Source organism: Triticum dicoccoides, chromosome 6A (assembly GCF_002162155.2).
Source record: "Triticum dicoccoides isolate Atlit2015 ecotype Zavitan chromosome 6A, WEW_v2.0, whole genome shotgun sequence".
Taxonomy (NCBI): Eukaryota; Viridiplantae; Streptophyta; class Magnoliopsida; order Poales; family Poaceae; genus Triticum; species Triticum dicoccoides.
In genome coordinates this window covers 318347147-318359220 of record NC_041390.1, presented here as the reverse complement: position 1 = coordinate 318359220, position 12074 = coordinate 318347147, and positions in this window count along the sequence as shown.

Genomic DNA, 12074 nt, shown 5'->3' with positions numbered 1-12074 from the left:
CCCCCTCCACCATAATCCACCTCGATCATATCATAGCGGTGCCTAGGCGAAGCCCTGCGACGGTAGCAACATCATCACTGTCAACACACCGTCGTGCTGACGGAAATCTCCCATGAAGCTCTGCTGGATCGGAGTTCATGGGACGTCATCGAGCTGAACGTGTGCTGAACTCGAAGGTGCCGCGCGTTCGGTACTTGGATCAGTCGGATCATGAAGACGTTCGACTACATCAACCACGTTCTCATAACGCTTTAGCTTACTATCTACGAGGGTACGTGGACGATACTCTTCCCTCTCGTTGCTATGCATCACCATGATCTTCTGTGTGTGTAGGAAATTTTTTGAAATTACTACGTTCCCTAACAGTGCCATCCGAGCCAGGTTTATGCGTAGATGTTATATGCACGAGTAGAACACAAGTGAGTTGTGGGCGATACAAGTCATACTGCTTACCAGCATGTCATACTTTGGTTCGGCGGTATTGTTGGACGAAGTGGCCCGGACCGACATTATGCGTACGCTTACGCGAGACTGGTTCTACCGACGTGCTTTGCACATAGGTGGCTGGTGGGTGTCAGTTTCTCCAACTTTAGTTGAACCGAGTGTGGCTACGCCTGGTCCTTGAGAAGTTAAAACATCACTAACTTGACAAACTATCGTTGTGGTTTTGATGCTGTAACGCCCCAGACACACCCGCCGGTGGTCGTTACTCCTGGCGGGATCTAGACTAGCCCCACAGATCAATACTAGTCTTTTCTGTGCACTTTGTCCTCACTCATGCGCACCCAGGAGCAACTTCCCGGTCGGTCACCCATCCTGACACTACTCCAAGCCGAGCACGCTTAACTTTGGAGTTCTATCCGAATGGGCTCCTGGAAAAGAAGGAATTCCTTATTTATATGAGTAGTCTATCATCCCTAATAAGCCAGGCCATCACATACACCCCCACTCAGAGGAACCGACGTCCTCGTCGGGCCACATGAACGTTCCCTCTTGGCACATACGTCTATGCTTCCAATCCAGTACATGTGCCATGCCGTGTGCCACGACGGGTCACAAACGTCATGAACAACATGACCATGCACCTATCCGCAACCATCCGTGTAACGGCGAGGGTCGGCTCTAATACCAACTTGTAACGCCCCCGGACACACCCGCCGGTGGTCGTTACTCCTGGCGGGATCTAGACTGGCCCCACAGATCAATACTAGTCTTTTCTGCGCACTTTGTCCTCACTCATGCGCACCCGGGAGCAACTTCCCGGTCGGTCACCCTTCCTGACACTACTCCAAGCTGAGCACGCTTAACTTTGGAGTTCTATCCGAATGGGCTCCCGGAAAAGAAGGAATTCCTTATTGATATGAGTAGTCTATCATCCCTAATAAGCCAGGCCATCACAGATGCGTAGGTAAGAACGGTTCTTGCTCAGCCCGTAGTAGCCACGTAAAACCTGCAACAACAAAGTAGAGGACGTCTAACTTGTTTTTGCAGGGCATGTTGTGATTTGATATGGTCAAGACATGATGCTATATTTTGTTGTATGTGATGATCATGTTTTGTAACCGAGGTTATCGGCAACTGGCAGGAGCCATATGGTTGTTGCTTTATTGTATGCAATGCAATCGCCCTGTAATTGCTTTACTTTATCACTAAGCGGTAGTGATAGTCGTAGAAGCAATAGTTGGCGAGACGACAACGATGCTACGATGGGGATCAAGGTGTCACGCCGGTGACAATGGTGATCATGATGGTGCTTCGGAGATGGAGATCACAAGCACAAGATGATGATGGCCATATCATATCACTTATATTGATTGCATGTGATGTTTATCTTTTATGCATCTTATTTTGCTTAGATTGACAGTAGCATTATAAGATGATCCCTCACTAAATTTCAAGGTACAAGTATTCTCCTTGAGTATGCACCATTGCGAAAGTTCGTCGTGCCGAGACACCACGTGATTATTGGGTGTGAGAAGCTCTACGTTCACATACAACGGGTGCAAGCCAGTTTTGCACATGCAGAATACTAGGATTAAACTTGACGAGCCTAGCATATGTAGATATGGCCTCGGAACACTGGAGACCAAAAGGTCGAGCGTGGATCATATAGAATATATGATCAACATATTGATGTTCACCATTGAAAAACTACTCCATCTCACGTGATGATTGGACATGGTTTAGTTGATATGGATCACGTGCTCACATAGATGATTAGAGGGATTTCTATCTAAGTGGGAGTTCTTTAATAATTTGATTAACTAAACCTTAATTTATCATGAACTTAGTACCTGATAGTATTTTGCATGTCTATGTTGTTGTAGATAGATGGACGGTGTTGTTGTTCCATTGAATTTTAATGCGTTCCTTGAGAAAGCAAAGTTGAAAGATGATGGTAGCAAATACACTGACTGGGTCTGTAACTTGAGAATTATCCTCATTGGTGCGCAGAAGAATTACGTCCTGAAAGCACCGCTAAATGCCAAACTTCTTGCAGGAGCAACACCAGATGTTATGAACGTCTAGCAAAGCAAAGCTGATGACTACTCGATAGTTCTGTGTGCCATGCTTTACGGCTTAGAACCGGGACTTCAACGACGTTTTGAATGTCATGGAGCATATGAGATGTTCCAGGAGTTGAAGTTAATATTTCAAGCAAATGCTTGGATTGAGAGATATGAAGTATCCAATAAGTTCTATAGTTGCAAGATGGAGGAGAATAGTTCTGTCAGTGAACATATACTCAGAATGTCTAGGTACCATAACCACTTGACTCAACTGGGAGTTAATATTCCTATTGATAGTGTCATTGACAGAGTTCTTCAATCACTGCCACTAAGCTACAAGAGCTTCTTGATGAACTATAACATGCAAGGGATGAATAAAACAATTCCCGAGCTCGTCGCAATGCTAAAGGCTGCGGAGGTAGAAATCAAGAAGGAGCATCAAGTGTTGATGGTTAACAAGACCACGAGTTTCAAGAAAAAGAGTAAATGGAAGAAGAAAGGGAACTTCAGGAAGAACGACAAACAAGTTGCTACTCAAGAGAAGAAACCCAAGTCTGGACCTAAGCCTGAGACTGAGTGTTTCCACTGCAAACAGACTGGTCACTAGAACCGGAACTGCCCCAAGTATTTGGCGGATAAGAAGGATGGCAAGGTGAACAAAGGTATATGTGATATACATGTTATCGATGTGTACCTTACTAATTCTCGCAGTAGTGCCTGGGTATTTGATACTGGTTCTATTGCTAATATTTGCAACTCGAAACAGGGACTACGGATTAGGCGACGATTGGCAAAGGACGAGGTGATGATGCACGTAGGAAATGGTTCCAAAGTCGATGTGATCACAGTCGGCATGCTACCTCTACATCTACCTTCGGGATTAGTATTAGACTTGAATAATAGTTATTTGGTGCCAGCGTTAAGCTTGAACATTATATCTGGATCTTGTTTAATGCAAGACGGTTATTCATTTAAATCAGATAATAATGGTTGTTCTATTTATATGAGTAATATCTTTTATGGTCACGCACCCTTAAAGGGTGGTCTATTCTTTTTGAATCTCGATAGTGGAGATACACATATTCATAGTAATGAAGCTAAAAGATGCAGAGTTGATAATGATAGTGCAACTTATTTGGGGCACTGCCGTTTAGGTCATATTGGTATCAAACGCATGAAGAAACTCCATTCTGATGGACTTTTGGAAGCACTTGGTACTTGCGAACCATGCCTCATGGGCAAGATGAGTAAAACACCGTTCTCCGGAACTATGGAGTGAGCAACAGATTTGTTGGAAACCATACATACTGATGTATGTGGTCCGATGAATATTGAAGCTTGCGGCAGGTATTGTTATTTTCTCCCTTCAGTTGATTTGAACAGATATGGGTATATCTACTTGATGAAACATAAGTCTGAAACATTTGAAAAGTTCAAAGAATTTCAGAGTGAAGTGGAAAATCATCTTAACAAGAAAATAAAGTTTTTATGATCTGATCGTGGAGGAGAATATTTGAGTTACGAGTTTGGTCTTCATTTGAAATAATGCGGAATAGTTTCGCAACTCACGCCACCCAGAACACCACAGCGTAATGGTGTGTCCGAACGTTGTAATCGTACTTTACTAGATATGGTGCGATCTATGATGTCTCTTACTGATTTACCGCTATCATTTTGGGGATATGCTTTAGAGACGGCTGCATTCACATTAAATAGGGCACCATCTAAATCCGTTGAGACGACTCCTTTTGAACTGTGGTTTGGCAAGAAACCAAAGTTGTCGTTTATTAAAGTTTGGGGCTGTGATGCTTATGTGAAAAAGCTTCAACCTGATAAGCTCAAACCCAAATCGGAGAAATGTGTCTTCATATGATACCCAAAGAAAACTATTGGGTACACCTTCTATCACAGATCCGAAGGCAAGATATTCGTTGCTAAGAATGGATCCTTTCTAGAGAAGGAGTTTCTCTCGAAAGAATTGAGTGGGAGGAAAGTAGAACTTGATGAGGTAACTGTACCTGCTCCCTTATTGGAAAGTAGTTCATCACAGAAACCGGTTCCTGTGACATCTACACCAATTAGTGAGGAAGCTAATGATGATGATCATGAAACTTCAGATCAAGTTACTACCGAAGCTCGTAGGTCAACCATAGTAAGATCCGCACTAGAGTGGTACGGTAATCCTGTTCTGGAAGTCATGTTAGTAGACCGTGACGAACCTATGAACTATGAGGAAGCAATGATGAGCCCAGATTCCGCAAAATGGCTTGAGGCCATGAAATCTGAGTTGGGATCCATGTATGAGAACAAAGTGTGGACTATAGTTGACTTGCCCGATGATCGGCAAGCCATCAGGAATAAATGGATCTTCAAGAAGAAGATAGACGCTGATGGTAATGTTACTGTCTACAAAGCTCGACTTGTTGCGAAAGGTTTTCGACAAGTTCAAGGAGTTGACTACGATGAGACCTTCACACCCGTAGCGATGCTTAAGTTCGTCCGAATCATGTTAGCTATTGCCGCATTTTATGATTATGAAATTTGCCAAATGGATGTAAAGACTGCATTCCTGAATGGGTTTCTGGAAGAAGAGTTCTATATGATGCAACCTCAAGGTTTTATCGATCCAAATGGTGCTAACAAAGTGTGCAAGCTCCAGCGATCCATTTATGGACTTGTGCAAGCCTCTCGGAGTTGGAATAAACATTTTGCTAGTGGGATCAAAGCATATGGTTTTATACAGACTTTTGGAGAAGCCTGTATTTACAAGAAAGTGAGTGGGAGCTCTGTAGCATTTCTAATATTATATGTGGATGACATATTGTCAATTGGAAATGATATAGAATTTTTGGATAACATAAAAGGATACTTGAATAAGAGTTTTTCGATGAAAGACCTTTGTGAAGCTGCTTACATATTGGGCATCAAGATCTATAGAGACAGATCAAGACACTTAATTGGACTTTCACAAAGCACATACCTTGACAATGTTTTGAAGAAGTTCAAAATGGATCAGGCAAAGAAAGGATTCTTTCCTGTGTTACAAGGTGTGAAGTTGAGTAAGACTCAATGCCCGACCACTGCAGAAGATAGAGAGAAAATGAAAGATGTTCCCTATGCTTCAGCCATAGGCTCTATCATGTATGCAATGCTGTGTACCAGACCTGATGGGTGCCTTGCTATTAGTTTAGCAGGGAGGTACTGACGGTGTCCTGGACTAGGGGGTAATCAACACGTCATCTCCCGATCTGATAGATAGGGCCGAGGACCCCCGTGGCCGTATACTCATGGGCCAGTTCGGACAACTACCGCATACAAGGAAGATTCCACAAGACTTGGCGATCAAGACAAGGACTTCTCCCCACCGGCATATTCGGCTAGGACTCTTGTTAACCTAGGCCTCTCGTGCATTATATAAACCAGGGCCAGGCTAGTCGATAGATTATATATACATACAATCATACCATAGGCTAGCTTCTAGGGTTTAGCCTCTACGATCTCGTGGTAGATCAACTCTTGTACTACCCATATCATCAATATTAATCAAGCAGGACATAGGGTTTTACCTCCACCAAGAGGGCCCGAACCTGGGTAAAACTTCGTGTCCCCTGCCTCCTGTTACCATCGATCCTAGACGCACAATTCGGGACCCCCTACCCGAGATCCGCCGGTTTTGACACCAACATTGGTGCTTTCATTGAGGGTTCCACTGTGTGATCAACAAAAGGATCGATGGCTCGCCTGCAGATCAACTGCGACTTCGGCATCCTCGTCACCAACTCGACTGGTCACCTTGGTTCGACCAAGAACTGCGCCCCGTGTTCGGATCACCATGTTCGGAAGAGGGCCTTCATCAACACCAACTCCGATCTCTATCAAGATCATGGAGGAATCGTCCATGGAGCTCGGGGGCTCAACGTCAACATTGCCCTCGGGCGACTGTGCTGTTTTTCCGGACAGCGAACGCGTATCCGCCGCCACCGCCTCCTCGAGCGTCGCTTTAACGATCACTTTGTTGTAATTGTGCGGAATCGATTCTACAACAACCCTGGAAATTTCGTCGAGTTCCGATGGAGGAATCTCTGGCAATCTATGATATACCGGAGCCTTGTCAAATCTAGACGGGAATCTGGACGAGTTTAGGGCGTGGTGTCCAGCTTCTAGCTCGGACGTCCTTTGAAAGATCCAACCGTTGATCGGCTGTGAAATTCCTATATCTAGCACCTCTCAAAATTTTAGCTCGATCCGACCGTCCAAACTCCGGGAACCTTCCGATTAGTGCATCACTTTTCGGATCTGTTTTCTGCGTGAAAACGAATCTGACCCGAGTTCGCCTTTTTTATGAACAGGATTTCGGAAATCCCTTTTGAAGGATGTTTTGTATGGGCTATTGTGTTTTGTTCCCGAACACATCCCACTAACTTTAAGATCTTTTGAACATGATCTTCAACATCATGCTGGTGTCAAACCAGTCCGGCAATATTGCTCCACGGCTGCAGACCTGCGCTAGACACGTCGTCACTTTGTTGAGACGAGCTCAACTTCTTCGGATCATCATCTCGGCAAGCCGAGCAAGAGTCCAGCATCGCGAAGGATAAATCATCACCAACATCGCCGCCTCACGGATTACACGGAGCGGGCATACCGGCATCACCGCACGGTCGCTTCATCAAGCCGGCATCGACCACGTCACAACCTGCATCAGCAGGGCCGCACTATTGCCTCTTCAAGTTGGTGTCCATCATGCCGACCTACTTCGACTCTTAGGCTGACATCGAGGCTTCGCCATCTCTTCATCAACCTACTCCGGTAATGGGTGTGCGGATCGAGTCCCAATTTTGGGAATCGCCTTCCTTCGGATTGCTACAACAAATAAACCAGGTGCTATTAATCCTAGTATTTTTTGCTTATTTGGGTTCAATATTTCCCAAGGAATTATTACTCCGGTTTGTCCATCATATGTACACAGGTCTATCAAATGGTGGCCGCATTAACGACGGTCGCATGGTGGTCCGGTCTGTCTCCGTACATAGTCCGGCGAATGCCGCATCCGGAACTCCGACCGACCTGTGAATTCAGGCTTTGCCACGCCTTTACCACATCACGCCGACGCCTTGCATCGACATTGACTTCGACGCCGGGCCATATTTCTTTTATTACTCACTTTGCATAAATTATTTATTATGCAACATTTTTTTGAATTATCATTATTACTATTATCTCCGGTTTGCACTATTTTTTGTGCACAGGAAAATGATCCGGGGACTTCGGCATCACTCTGTCGGTCTGCATTGACCGTGCTATGTCACCACTTCGTCGTGTCGAGCTCTCCGCTCCGCCACCTCGGGACCGGCTTGGGGGATGGAACCTGGCCCCGCATCAAGCTCGGACTGCGTCATCAATACCGAACACATTAACCAGCTAAGTCGCTTTCATGCTCAAAGCTTTAATTTCTAACTTGTGTTCGGTTCGACCAAGCATTATACTTTTTTGGAAAAAGTTGCTTGTAAAATTTTTTCGTTGTCCAAACTTTGTTTGTGACACACAAATTCAAGGACCCAATTCACTTGGGGGTTTCCTTTATGAAGCTTTTCCTCTTGCATGTGATTATACTTGTACGGCTTCGTTCCGTGTTGGTGTATTATGCCACAATATGCACCATATTGACTTAAGCGATTTGCAAGCTGGGTTGCCTCGCTCCTGTGTTTACCCCTACGTTCCCGATTGTTCGGCTAGGGAGTAAAGGGAGCACGTCTGCGATTGTCACAATCGGGTTGCCTGAGCCGGACCTCAGACTGGGTGAAGCCGAAAGCTAGCGCTCTTATAGTTTTCAATGGTGGTCGGCACACAACGGAACTCATGAGTACAAAAAATCTATTGCACAAGTCTCATAATAACAATGAGCACCGAAGAAAGGTATCGGTGGGGGTACTATTTTCTTCGAAGATGCTTCTTACACTTCACGGTAATATAGCATAAGTTCCCTAAGCGCGCTTTGTCTGTTACAGCCTTATGGCCTGATTGCCTGGTTATTGGAAACACCGTCGATATTCTTGACCGATGGAGTACATAACACTTTTTGATCCTTGACCTAAGAGGGAGAAGCTGACGGTCGGTTAAGACGCATTTAAAGTTCGGTTGAACATAGATATGATATAAGTACTTCGGTACATGCAATCATTCTTCTACCCAAGTCACTTGGGGCTCGTAAGTTTACTTGAGCCGTTTTATAAAGTGTTCTTCTTCTTAGTTGTTGCAAAGTTTTATTATTATTATTTATCACTCCTTTTTTCGACACGAGTGTGCGATCACTAGCTAGGGAGCCTAATTTCTCTCTCAAAGCCGCTAGAGTTTAGTTTGCTAAACTGGTCTGATGAGAAGTACTCCGCCCTCGGGATAGGAGGTTGAAGCCGTAGGCTGACCCGCTCGAAGTCTTGAGATAGGATGTATCATGTTAAAGCACGACAGAAGCACTTCTTTTTACTAAGACCAACTTTCGGATTGGCACCAAACACTTGATATTGTTCGGACGTCATGTTTTTACTAATGTTTCTTGGTTTTCCAAGCTTTTTGGCACTTTTAAACTATTTGTGCTTTTCCAGCATTAGTCTCGCAGTGCAACGCCGGACACCCTTAGGGATTCGGCAAAAACATTCTCAGATATTGCTATATATGCATCGGTTTCGAATTGTGTCTTCGGTCAATAGTTGGGTTGCCCGGCTCCTGCACTTGCTTCCTATGTTCTCTATTGTTCGGCTAGTCGTGCAAAGGGAGAACCACTACGATTGTGCTTCTAGCTCACATAGTTAAGCACCTCAGTGGAGAAAGCCGAAAACTGACTTTCACAATAAGCGTAAACTGGTCAGCGATCCGATGACTATGTTAAATGATGGGCCATTCATAACATTGGCCGAAGTGTTTACGGCTTGACCCCAACTGTCGCCGAACATTACCGGGGGCTATTAACTGGCCTCCCAAACTAAATCCTTAATATTTTGCTCTTACATTAGAGGTGAGGTTTAATGATCATGCTTAGCATGACAACCCAAAGAAAGGAACCGATAGCGGGACTATTTTCTTTGGAAGACATTTCTTCTGTTAAACAGTAATATAACTCTCTGCGTACCTTTGTTTATAAAACCATATGGCCAGATTGCCTTGTTTGTTGTAAATCTTTTCCCTCATAAAGGCTTTATAAAGTAGGACAAACACTCCTCGGCTACTGGCCGAGGAGGCGGAAGCCGATGGTCGGTCAACAAAGTTTTGTACAATGCGGATCCGAGCATTAATGACGTAAAGTACTTGGATACATAAGAGTCATTACACATAATTTGTGATTTTACTATGGATATTGATCGTTAATTCGGCCACCCGTGCCCGCATTAAGGCTTGGGGGCTACTGGGCTTCGGGCTTATTATTTACAAATATTAAAGGGGCACATTGATCCCCTGATCAGGTGTTACCACCCGACCAGTGTCTCGGGGGCTACTGCATTGCTTGTCCAATGCAGAAAATTTTATGTGCAATATAGTTTCCAAGGAGATTTTGATCCTCAGGTTGGTCGGCCGCACCCAACCTAAGTCTCGAGGACTGAGCACGCCGCTTTTAGTATCCCGAAGTATTCTGCCGATCTTGGACTTGATCCTCAGGCCGATTTTGCAAATCAACCCGAGTCTCAGCGGCTACTGGGATCAGCGGTCTTACGTCATCCTTCAGGTGCATCTCGGGTTTTAGACCGATACACACCTTGAGGGCTACTGGCTATATAGTCCGGCGTTGGAGCACGGATACATAGTCTGGCGTTGGAGCTCGGATACAGTCCGGCGTTGGAGCTCGGATACATAGTCCGGCGTTGGAGCTGGGATACATTCCGGTGTTAGAGCTGGGAAGCGGTCCGGCGTTGGTGCTCGGCTGCAAAAGATACCTCGAATGCAGTCCAGCGTTTGAGCTCGGTCGCAAGAGGACGCTGCCGCCCGGGAACAATTTCAAAGCCGAGGTGTGGCATAAAAATAACAAGGCATTAATAAAGGCCGGAAACTAAAAGGGGCTCCTCAGATACCTGATGTATAAACTTGTCGAATTCATTTCGGCGATCCTCAAGATCGAAGATGAGAAGATTTGTTGAACCAGTTTTCAAGACCGACGATTGAAGATGAAGAACAGTTCGGAAGAATCGAGGAGCGTCCCTAACTTGAAGACCGGTTCAGGGGGCTACTGACAGTGTCCTGGACTAGGGGGTACTCAACACGTCATCTCCCGATCTGATAGATTGGGCCTAGGACCCCCGTGGCCGTATACTCATGGGCCAGTTTGGACAACTGCCGCATACAAGGAAGATTCCACAAGACTTGGCGATCAAGACAAGGACTTCTCCCCACCGACGTATTCGGCTAGGACTCTTGTTAACCTGGGCCTCTGGTGCATTATATAAACCAGGGCCAGGCTAGTCGATAGATTATATATACATACAATCATACCATAGGCTAGCTTCTAGGGTTTAGCCTCTACGATCTCATGGTAGATCAACTCTTGTACTACCCATATCATCAATATTAATCAAGCAGGACGTAGGGTTTTACCTCCATCAAGAGGGCCCGAACCTGGGTAAAACTTCGTGTCCCCTGCCTCCTGTTACCATCGATCCTAGATGCACAGTTCGGGACCCCCTACCCGAGATCCGCCGGTTTTGACACCGATAGGTACCAATGTAATCCAGGAGTGGATCACCGGACAACGGTCAAGAACATCCTGAAATACCTGAAAAGGACTAAGGATATGTTGCTCGTTTATGGAGGTGACAAACAGCTCATCATAAATGGTTACGTTGATGCAAGCTTTGACATTGAACCGGATGATTCTAAATTGCAAACCGGATATGTTTTTATATTGAACAATGGAGTTGTCAGTTGGAATAGTTCTAAACAAAGCGTCGTGGCAGGATCTACTTGTGAAGCGGAGTACATTACTGCTTCGGAAGCAGCAAATGAAGGAGTCTGGATGAAGGAGTTCATATCCGATCTAGGTGTCATACCTAGTGCATCGGGTCCAATGAAAATCTTTTGTTACAATACTGGTGCAATTGCCTTGGCAAAGGAATCCAGATTTCACAAGAGAACCAAGCACATCAAGAGACGCTTCAATTCCATCCGCGATCAAGTCCAGGTGGGAGACATAGAGATTTGCAAGATACATACAGATCTGAATGTTGCAGACCCGTTCAATAAGCCTCTTTCACGAGCAAAACATGATCTTCACCAAGACTCCATGGGTGTTAGAATCATCACTATGTAATCTAGATTATTGACTCTAGTGCAAGTGGGAGACTGAAGGAATATGCCCTAGAGGCAATAATAAATTTATTATTTATTTCCTTATATCAAGATAAATTTTTATTATTCATGCTAGAATTGTATTAACCGGAAACATGATACATGTGTGAATACATAGACAAACAGATTGTCACTAGTATGCCTCTACTTGAGTAGCTCGTTGATCAAAGATGGTTATGTTTACTAACCATAGACATGAGTTGTCATTTGATAAACTGGATCACATCATTAGGA